Genomic DNA, 12,439 nt, shown 5'->3' on the forward strand with positions numbered 1-12,439 from the left:
CCGGCGAATCGAAGCTAGTCGAGGGTTTAGCCCTTTTTGCTATGTTTCCTTCTCCCTCGCCAGACCGACCCCTTTTAATCGGTATCTTTGCAGATTTTGTTTTTTTGGGGTCTGCTGACTTTGGAGATTCCACAATAGCGTCGGACCTCTGAAGCCTTCTCACCGATTTGGAGGACGGCTTCTCCCCTTCCTCAGGAATCACCTCCATTTTCTTTGACTGCTGGTCAGCCTCGAAATTGGAGATTTTTCTCTTGTTGAGCTTCATGAGATTTCTTTCCCGTTCGGTCAAGTCTTCTTCCTTCTTCAAACTCATCTTTTTCAAAAAAGTCTGAGCGTTCCGGTAGACTTTTTTGGCCTTTTGGAACGCCGTTAGACTTTTTCTCTTGATGCTTTTCCCTTGGCCTGCGTCGGCTTCCGGATTGAGCAACCCCTTCTCGAAGTCGGAGTCTATGGAGAGATCATCATTGGTTGTCCCTCCGATCTCCATATTCTCCAGTCGAGAGGAGATACTCCCGGCGCCTTTGCTGCCTTCGGTAGCATTCTCCTGTGCACTTGTGGCTTGGGAAGATCCAGCAGCCAAGTGTACCACTGCTGGATCACTATCGACGTGTGAAAATGAGCCCCCCAAAATCTGAATGGGGCTCAGCCACCTCGCTGGAGGTGGAAGGATTTCCCAAAGTTGGGCTACCTCCTGGGGTAAAATGTTCGTTTTTACACCCTTTCGTGTCGCCGGTTTGGTTGAGATGTTGTTTCACTCAGCTGCTCGAGTTCGGATCGTATGCCGCGAGCTCGATGATGATGCAGTATGAGCTCTATTACCCAGCAGGCCATCTCTCCTACCCGCTGGGCACCATTGCTGCCGTTAGCCTACTGAGACGCGTCTATGTGCAATGACGCCATTCAGCGTTTCCCATTCCACGCGAACGACGACGCCGGCAGTTGGAATTTGTGGAATCAAGATCTACCAGCATTGAAAATATTTGCACTTATTTAAGACTAGCCCTGTATACATCACTAACCTTTACCTAATGTCTTATTTCCTATTTTACCCCCAAAAAGGATACAAAATTAGTGCTCTCTCCAGGTCACAATTTATTATTTCATATTTCTAGATTTAGATATGAATTTTGGAATGTTTTGTTATGCCATTATACCACATTATACCCTAGAATTTCCAAAATACTTGTATCTAATATTAAATTTTATTATATCCAGAAACCAAGCAAAATTATTTAAAGGAAGTAAATTGAAATTTAATAGAAGCATAAATGTAATTTTTTCGAAATTTCATGCTTAAATATTTCTTTTAAAGAAACTTTGCTATTTTTGAATTCAGAATTTTTCTCTTTTAGAACATGGCGATTTATTTTTCTTCAAGATAGGAAGGAAGCTCCTAGTTACAGAACTTTATTTTTACTTTCCTGAAATTCATAGAAAATTATTAGCATAGCCATGTTTCTGTTTTATGCCTCGCTGAATATTTATCAGTTTGTTTCTCTAAAAATCTAATGTTCAGAAATAAGAAAACTTGAAGCAATATTTTGAAATTTATAGAAGATAAATGTTCTGAATAATTAACATTTAAATTAACGTCTAAAGAAGACGTTTATTATGTACCGATAAATTTAGATACATTGCCTCCCATACATAAAATTAAAAATTATTTATAAAAGTTGTTAAGCAGACCACACGTACATTTTTATATTTTTCAGTTAAGGATTTTATACTAATACTAGTTGAAGCCTGGTGCATCCGCCATGACATCAGAAAAAAAATACTTTTTATTTTTATTTTTTAATTAATTGATTAAGTCCGGCGACGACAGTTTTTAGAAAAGCCAATTAGCCATCTTTTAGTAAAAAAGAAATTTTCTAGAGCAAGTCGTTACTTCAGTAGAGACGACACAGATAAACATTAGCATTTTGAGTAAATTGTTTGAGTAAAAGTCAATTTGGACACTGGCCAAGTTGGTAGGGCATTGACAATAATAGCGCCGAGAACCGCGGTTCGGATTCCGCGTAAATAAAGTAGGCCCCGTCCAGATCAGCCCTAGTAGCAAAAAAGGAGACATTAACTCAACATTTACTTTTTTATGTGGTCTCTAATAGCGCAGTCCTATGCATTTTCAACTGATAAATTTCTCTAACTTTGCCAAGCGTCTTTTCATTTTTATTTCACTTTCTGGTGGCTTAGATAAAACTATACAATTTTTGCATTTAAAGTTTTATACTACTATTTTTCAGTACTGATATTATTTAATTGCGATTAAAATTTTTATGACCTGTATGAAATATTCCATTCTCGATTGAATTTTTATAAATAAGTTATATATTTTTTAGTTTAAAATTAAATGTAAATATTGAGTGTAAATAAATCAAATTAGAAATAAAACAAATAAAGAGCAATGTTTGAACAAACAACAGATATTTGCTTTACTATGCTTTGTTAATAATTTCAACAATCAAAAGCAGAATGTGTTTTAAGGCTCATTTAAAACATAAAAAATTAATTAAAAAATATTTATTTTTAGACGTCTACTTTACGTTATTTTCAAAAAGTCTCAGTAATTTATATAACTATAAACTCGTTAAAATATGAAGATAAATGCAAGATGAACGGCTGTGGTACATGTCCTTGACCTCGACCTTCCTTAGACAAGCTTCACGAAATCTAGTGACCAGGAGGAAATCCCAGGGCAGGTCGAGGAAATCTACCAAAGGTGTTTTGACGGTGGGTGTACACGCTAAAATTCTTGACCTGCCAGGCTTTAAACAGAAAAATCGCACGCCAGCATGTTGTTTCATTCCAGTTTTTCTAGAAGTTTGATAGGGTGATGCCTTAGTCTGATAGTTGATCTTTGTTTGATAGGGTGAGTTTATCTGTCATGTTGCGTTAGGCAATAAGCTGAAGTGAGCGTAGAAAACTAATTACCTAATTAGCTAACATATTACTTTTGGATGCCATTATTAGACATTTTGAACGTCTATAGGGTTAAAATTTATTGCCTATTATCTGTCAAAATTCTGTTTTTTGCATTACCTTCCTACTGCTTGTTCTACTCACAAAACAATCTGAATTTTGACTTTCTTTTTTTGGTCCAGTTTCGTATGTTTCTCAGCCATGACGTTCTCTTTCGACCTATCCATCTACCTGCGATATTTTCTTCAATGATCAAACAAGGAAAATAGTATTTGCTTTCATTATGTGTGCGTAGCTAAGCTTTCTGGTTCTGATGGTATTTAAAAGTTTCTAATTTAATAAATTATTAAGCTGTCCAAGCACTTCTTCGTTGCTTGTATGTTTAGTCCAAGAAATATCAAGGATTCTCTTTTATTTTATTTATATTTTCGACTTTTAGGGCCCATGTCCCGCATAAGTATAGAAGAGTATGATCATATGTAACAACGTAGTGTTCGTAATCGGGTTTATATTGACAGGTTTCTGTTTTTTTTAATGTTGTGTGTGCCATTTCAATTCTTGCCTTTACCTCTTCGTCACATATTGTATTGTCACTATTTAGCGAATTTCCTAAATATCTATAATATCTATTATTGGCCAACCTATATTTAAGTACCATTAAATATAGGTTGGCCAATAATAGTGACAGAACACACCGTTTTTACGTTTTCTTACTCCTCGTTTTACTGATGGGATGTCTTTTGTAGTCCCTTAATCTATTCTAACAGCAGCAGTTTAATTATCATATAAGTTCATAAAAGGCGCTGAGAATGTTACATGCATGACACATTTATATGTGCTTCATCGACTTTGATAAAACATTTGATCGAGTCAAACATACAGACCTCTTTCTACATCTGAAATTGTATAATACAAAACATAATTGTCTACATTATACAATTTCAGATGCAGAAAGAGGTCTGAAACTCGAATGCTTTTTCAAAATCGATGAAGCACACATATTTCTTCTTCATAGCACAGTTTTCGTTCGAAATTTGTAGCAGTTTTGTGACAATATTCTCATACCAAAATACAACTTAGACTCACGAAATGAAACTAAAAAAAGCGCCCTCTAGGTAAAAATAACTTTTATTATATTTTTTATGATTTAATTGAATTTCTTTTACTTATTACTTTCTTTTCGATTTATGTTATTTTTTATTACTTATCAATCGATTAATTTTTCCCTAAACTAATTCTCTCTATGGATTGAACTAAACTAAATTTTGTATTCGATACACTGATAACTAAATATCCTAGAGTCCTTAATCAGAGGGTCAGATGGGGCGAAATGAATTGGCACCTACCTTACTGTAGTCTCCAACTCATCCCGATTCTAGGTTTTTGTAATGCTGTTCTGTTGCTGCTGGTTGTTGGTTAGGTTAAGAGCTTGAAAACTGAAGTAGCTTTCTCACAATTTGATGAAAATGTTCTATAAGCGGTCGAGGCACACCCGAAATTTATAAAAATATTGCTACGCAATCCTATCGACTGCACCAATTAGGCAATCACAACTCGAAACCGCGTTTTTTACAATTTTATTTTTAAAAACTTACAACTACAACATTAACGCTTAGTTAGAGGTTTTACATACAATAACTGAGGATGACCAGAGAGTAACCAGAGAATAACAATAGTGTAAGAACAATTTCTTTAAATGTGGAAATAATGTATATTAAGAGTCTATTACGCTGTACTCTTCGGATCGCTCACGGGGGTCGGGTAAAGCGAGTGTGTGGCCGAAGGAAATATATATTATATTTCAGAAATCTGCCTAAGGCTTAGCCCGATCCTGTCGTATTAAGGCACACCCAAAATTCCAAACACACGTGCTTTTATTAAGGTTTGCAGCTTCAGCATTGAGCTTCAGCATTTGTCATAAAATAGCGAGCAATTTGTTACAAAACATTATAAATTATATATCACTGTATTCACAAAACTTCAAACTTCAACTATTTCCGTATTGTAACGGAATTTTAAATTGTCTTTATTTTCGAGAAAATTTAGTCCAAACATAAGGAATATTTTGTTGATGTTTGACCATCTAAATCTTAAATATAAGGAAGTTGTCTAAAAATGTGCTACAATACGGATACAGTATAATCCTTTATCTTTAATTTCTTTCTTCATTTGTGGTAAAAATACCTAGCTAGTTTTACAGAGAACGTTAAATGCCGAACGCTTATTCTGCTACTTTTTCGGACTACTGAAATGGACTCTTAAGCAGAAGATGATCCTCTGTAGATGTTCTTCTGGGATACTGTATATCCTTGGTTCACACGGATCCAACTCGATGTGCCGTTTTACAAGAGACAAAATGTACTAAATACTAGAGGACTATTTTACGAAAAAAAAATCAGGCCTCAGTGGAGTCGGTACTTTTACTAACATTCATGTTGGTGTATTTTTCACCATTCTTATACTCCTTGTTTTCTGAAAAAGTAAAATGTTAAAGCGCTTGGCAAAACACAGGTTCGCCAAATCTCATCCAAATCGGAACATCTGTTCTAAAGTATCTTAAAAAATTTGTTTATTTTTATAAAGTTTGATGCCTTCTAACGGACAAACGAAGCACTTTTGTATAGAGGTAAATCGTATCCAATAAATTTATTTTAACTCCAAAAATACGTACTGATTCTATGTCCAACGGAATATTGGGACACCCTTATTCGATAATAAGCAATAAAATGACGGTTTGTAAAACATTCTTTTTATCCTATATGCTATAGAGCCGGAATATGTTGAATGTTTTGATAAACTCAGTGAATCCTTTTCGGTCAAAATCAAATTTATGTAAACTGTTATTTTAAAATAAGGCAAACAATAAATTATTTTTTAAACGGGGTAAGCTCCTAAAATAAAAGAAAACAGCACCGAGCAATATAAATCTATCCTCAGGTAAATAATTTACTCAAGTCCCGGAATCGGGTAGAATAAAATAAAACCCTATCCCGACGTATATATTCACGTTGAAAGATGTATTTTTCAATTGTTTTTATTAGGGTTCTTTATTTTGCTAACTGAAGCGAAAAAATATATTGCCCTTCAGGTTAGTGTAACTTTCGTACTGCGATTACCATATTTTCAGTTTGAAAGTAATATGATTTGACTGAATATTTTCGTTGGGTTGCTGGTTAATATATTCAGACAAATTACTTTTGTTTCTTTGGCTTCAAATTTATATATACATTTATTCCTATATTTAAATTGTCTGCAATGAAGTCAAAAATGTATAAGGTTTGAAATTCGATTACAATACGTGTCTCGAAAAATCATCATCTGATAATACTGAAACTTTTTGTGTAGATTTGATTTAAAATGTTCTAATCAGAATATACCGAATGAGTGTTAAATAAGTGCAAATATTTTTATGGGTGGTATATTTTAACCGAGGTTTAAACCACAGGAACATGTCCATAAGGTTTTTTTGCCAAAAAAGTTGTTGAAAATCATGCATTTTCTTTTAAATTTTCTTGTTCATTTTAGAAAACTTTTTAGACCTACCTGTTGTTTTTAGAACTACCTACCGCAAATTTTCCCGCGGTTTAATATCTTAATCTCTGATATTACAAATTTATTAGTAAAGACTCTATAATTACGGCACAGTGTTGCCTAAAATTTCCGTGCGAATTCCTTCAATAAAGCCTTAAAAAACCTTCATATTCTTTCAACTTCATCAAAAATTCCAGATCTTGTGAAAAATAACTAAATGTTGTGTATTTACCTGTTTTATAATTAGGAGAAAATTTTTAACTTATTTCTTAAAAATAATTATTACAAGAATAACACGACCAAAATTCTGTGATAGATACTCGACAGCAGTATTAAGGTGCGTTTAGACTTGAGCACGCACGTACTGATCCTTCGCGAATGTTTAAATGTAAACGGTTGTGCGCGCACGCTCACTCTGAATCTACCTGTGCGCTGGCAGCTGCGAACCCGAGCCGTCTGGTGTCGGTTTTTGGTCTGTACTCAAAGGGATTTTATGTGTTCGCGAACTCTCAGTTTGCACCGGTAATTTGGTTTGTGTGCGTGCGTGCGCATGTTCACCAACACAAATTTGCTGTTCGCGCACAAGTAGATCATTCATCGAAAAATAAGTTTTTAATTTTTTTTAATCAATTTATTTATTCCCTCATAATAATACAACACATTAATAATGTACAGGGTGTCCCATTTTGGTTGAAATCATACGGTATCTCCGTTATTAGTGAAGATAGAAGGGTGCGGTTTGCACAAACCTGTCTCACTTTTTTGTCAAACGGAAGATGCCGTAAACAAAATTTTCATAGCCCTCTTCGTTTCCGAGCTACAGGCATTGAGTGTAAATAAATCAAATTAGAAATAAAACAAATAAAGAGCAATGTTTGAACAAACAACAGATATTTGCTTTACTATGCTTTGTTAATAATTTCAACAATCAAAAGCAGAATGTGTTTTAAGGCTCATTTAAAACATAAAAATTAATTAAAAATATTTATTTTAGACGTCTACTTTACGTTATTTTTAAAAAGTCTCAGTAATTTATATAACTATAAACTCGTTAAAATATGAAGATAAATGCAAGATGAACGGCTGTGGTACATGTCCTTGACCTCGACCTTCCTTAGACAAGCTTCACGAAATCTAGTGACCAGGAGGAAATCTACCAAAGGTGTTTTGACGGTGGGTGTACACGCTAAAACCTGTAGACAGATAGGGTATTTTTCTTGACCTGCCAGGCTTTAAACAGAAAAATCGCACGCCAGCATGTTGTTTCATTCCAGTTTTTCTAGAAGTTTGATAGGGTGATGCCTTAGTCTGATAGTTGATCTTTGTTTGATAGGGTGAGTTTATCTGTCATGTTGCGTTAGGCAATAAGCTGGAAGTGAGCGTACAGAAAACTAATTACCTAATTAGCTAACATATTACTTTTGGATGCCATTATTAGACATTTTGAACGTCTATAGGGTTAAAATTTATTGCCTATTATCTGTCAAAATTCTGTTTTTTGCATTACCTTCCTACTGCTTGTTCTACTCACAAAACAATCTGAATTTTGACTTTCTTTTTTTGGTCCAGTTTCGTATGTTTCTCAGCCATGACGTTCCCTTTCGACCTATCCCTCTACCTGCGATATTTTCTTGATCAAACAAGGAAAATAGTATTTGCTCTCATTATGTGTCCGTAGCTAAGCTTTCTGGTTCTGATGGTATTTAAAAGTTTCTAATTTAATAAATTATTAAGCTGTCCAAGCACTTCTTTGTTGCTTGTATGTTTGGTCCAAGAAATATCAAGGATTCTCTTTTATTTTATTTATATTTTCGACTTTTAGGGCCCATGTCCCGCATAAGTATAGAAGTGTATGATCATATGTAACAACGTAGTGTGCTTCATCGACTTTGATAAAACATTTGATCGTGTCAAACATCCAGACCTCTTTCTACATCTGAAATTGTATAATACAAAACATAATTGTCTACATTATACAATTTCAGATGCAGAAAGAGGTCTGAACTCGATCCAATGCTTTTTCAAAATCGATGAAGCACACATATTTCTTCTTCATAGCACAGTTCTCGTTCGAAATTTGTAGCAGTTTTGTGACAATATTCTCATACCAAAATACAACTTAGACTCATGAAATGAAACTAAAAAAAGCGCCCTCTAGCTAAAAATAACTTTTATTATATTTTTTATGATTTAATTGAATTTCTTTTACTTATTACTTTCTTTTCGATTTATGTTATTGTTTTTATTACTTATAAATCGATTAATTTTTCCCTAAACTAATTCTCTCTATGGATTGAACTAAACTAAATTTTGTATTCGATACACTGATAACTAAATATCCTAGAGTCCTTAATCAGAGGGTCAGATGGGGCGAAATGAATTGGCACCTACCTTACTGTAGTCTCCAACTCATCCCGATTCTAGGTTTTTGTAATGCTGTTTCTGTTGCTGCTGGTTGTTGGTTAGGTTAAGAGCTTGAAAACTGAAGTAGCTTTCTCACAATTTGATGAAAATGTTCTATAAGCGGTCGAGGCACACCCGAAATTTATAAAAATATTGCTACGCAATCCTATCGACTGCACCAATTAGGGAATCACAACTCGAAACCGCGTTTTTTACAATTTTATTTTTAAAAACTTACAACTACAACATTAACGCTTAGTTTGAGGTTTTACATACAATAACTGAGGATGACCAGAGAGTAACCAGAGAATAACAATAGTGTAAGAACAATTTTTTTAAATGTGGAAATAATGTATATTAAGAGTCTATTACGCTGTACTTTTCGGATCGCTCACGGGGGTCGGGTAAAGCGGGTGTGTGGCCGAAGGAAATATATATTATATTTCAGAAATCTGCCTAAGGCTCAGCCCGATCCTGTCGTATTAAACCACACCCAAAATTCCAAACACACGTGCTTTTATTAAGGTTTGCAGCTTCAGCATTGAGCTTCAGCATTTGTCATAAAAGAGCGAGCAATTTGTTACAAAACATTATAAATTATATATCACTGTATTCACAAAACTTCAAACTTCAACTATTTCCGTATTGTAACGGAATTTTAAATTGTCTTTATTTTCGAGAAAATTTAGTCCAAACATAAGGAATATTTTGTTGATGTTTGACCATCTAAATCTTAAATATAAGGAAGTTGTCTAAAAATGTGCTACAATACGGATACAGTATAATCCTTTATCTTTAATTTCTTTCTTCATTTGTGGTAAAAATACCTAGCTAGTTTTACAGAGAACGTTAAATGCCGAACGCTTATTTTGCTACTTTTTCGGACTAGTGAAATGGACTCTTAAGCAGAAGATGATCCTCTGTAGATGTTCTTCTGGGATACTGTATATCCTTGGTTCACACGGATCCAACTCGATGTGCCGTTTTTTTACAAGAGACAAAAATGTACTAAATACTAGAGGACTATTTTACGAAAAAAAAATCAGGCCTCAGTGGAGTCGGTACTTTTACTAACATTCATGTTGGTGTATTTTTCACCATTCTTGTACTCCTTGTTTTCTGAAAAAGTAAAATGTTAAAGCGCTTGGCAAAACATAGGTTCGCCAAATGTCATCCAAATCGGAACATCTGTTCTAAAGTATCTTAAAAAATGTGTTTATTTTTATAAAGTTTGATGCCTTCTAACGGACAAACGAAGCACTTTTGTATAGAGGTAAATCGTATCCAATAAATTTATTTTAACTCCAAAAATACGTACTAATTCTATGTCCAACGGAATATTGGGACACCCTTATTCGATAATAAGCAATAAAATGACGGTTTGTAAAACATTCTTTTTTTATCCTATATGCTATAGAGCCGGAATATGTTGAATGTTTTGATAAACTCGAGTGAATCCTTTTCGGTCAAAATCAAATTTATGTAAACTGTTATTTTAAAATAAGGCAAGCAATAAATTATTTTTTAAACGGGGGTAAGCTCCTAAAATAAAAGAAAACAGCACCGAGCAATATAAATCTCTATCCTCAGGTAAATAATTTACTCAAGTTCCGGAATCGGGTAGAATAAAATAAAACCCTATCCCGACGTATATATTCACGTTGAAAGATGTATTTTTCAATTGTTTTTATTAGGGTTCTTTATTTTGCTAACTGAAGCGAAAAAATATATTGCCCTTCAGGTTAGTGTAACTTTCGTACTGCGATTACCATATTTTCAGTTTGAAAGTTATATGATTTGACTGAATATTTTCGTTGGGCTGCTGGTTAATATACTCAGACAAATTACTTTTGTTTCTTTGGCTTCAAATTTATATATACATTTATTCGTATATTTAAATTGTCTGCAATGAAGTCAAAAATGTATTGATTGAAAGGTTTGAAGATTGATTACAACACTGTGTTTCGAAAAATCATCATCTGATAATACTGAAACTTTTTGTGTAGATTTGATTTAAAATGTTCTAAAACAGAATATACAGGATGAGTATTAAATAAGTGCAAATATTTTTAAGGGTGGTATCTTTAAAACCCAGGAAAATCCCATTTGCTGTTCACTTATGTCTAGCTCACATTTTCTTCGGATTCGATTATGCAGAACCTTTAAAAACAGCTTTAGGACTTGACTCATCAGACTTATTAAACGAAACTCATCACATCTTTTTTTTTTTTACCGCAGTATAATTTTTTAATCTCTGATATTACCATGGTTTGGTTTTACTCTGTGGTTACGGCACGGTGCTACCAGGAATTTTCGAGCGAATTCCTTCAACGTCTCCAAAAATTTAAGATCTGGTCAAAAATTACCAAATATTGTGTATTTTACCTATTTTATAATTACAAGAAAATTTTTAAAAATTCATTTCTTTAAAAACTTTTTATAAAAAAAATAACATAATCAAAAATGCTGTGATAGATACTCGACAGCAGTATTAAGGTGCGTTTGACTTAAGCACGCGAATCGATCCTTCGCGAATGCTCAAGTGTAAACGACTGTGCGCTCACTCTGATTCTACCTGTGCTCGGGCAGTCGCGAACCCGAGCCGTCTGGTGTCGGTTTTTTGATCGGTACTCCAAGGGATTTTATGTATTCGCGAACTCTCAGTTTGCACCGGTAATTTGGTTTGTGTGCGTGCGTGCGTACGGTCAGCAACACAACTTTTAAACGGAGTCGAGAGCGCGAACGGGGGAATGCCGTTCGCATACTCTCAGCTCGTGCGTGCTCAAGTCTAAACGCACCTTTATAAAGTATGTTTCAAAAAATTCATTGTTTATAATGACTGCCTGAACCGAGAATAATTAATCATACAAGACGCCATGATCAGCTGACTTATTAGATATGTTTTCCTTTAACATATTTATTTCTTTGCAACATCAAGAACTTTGGTTTAGTTATGATATGTGTGGAATAAGATGTGTTGAAATATAAAAATGTATCTATTAATTTATTGTTAAATGTAAAAATCTTTCTAAAATTGCGAAATTATTTTTGACAGCAACATTGCTTTAAACTGAGGCATCAAACACCGTTAAAGTGAAAAAAAATTGATATAGGAAATACTTAAGAATATATATGTATTATACTTAACTCAGATAAGTTGTACGCATCTTTCGATAGTGTAAATTTCTGCCAGAGAATGCTGTGGTAGGTGTTTATTGGTCCGAAGTATTTAGTTTTCGGCTCAGATACTCCTATCCTTGTTCCTGCTTTGGTTTTGGAAGCATCAGTATATGTTACTCAGTTATCAGTCAAGTTATGATATGGTCTTATAACTGCTGAGCAAACGTTTCTCTCTTTCAGTTACTTTTATTGCTCAATACTACATTGAAGTGTTTCTCAAAGTTGTGCATTCTTGGTATGTCCTCCACTGGGAGTTAGAGGAGTAGAACGTTCTTTTAAAGACAGTTATAATATAATAATTTCCGATATACTTGATTTTGAGAAGAGAAAAATACTTCAATGATTATGTAATAATCGCTTTAACATCTTTAAGATTCAAAGTTTCATCTCCAATATTAAAAAAAAC

The sequence above is a fragment of the Sitophilus oryzae genome, unplaced genomic scaffold (assembly GCF_002938485.1).
Source record: "Sitophilus oryzae breed Bouriz unplaced genomic scaffold, Soryzae_2.0 scaffold_111_pilon_pilon, whole genome shotgun sequence".
In the NCBI taxonomy this organism is placed as follows: Eukaryota; Metazoa; Arthropoda; class Insecta; order Coleoptera; family Curculionidae; genus Sitophilus; species Sitophilus oryzae.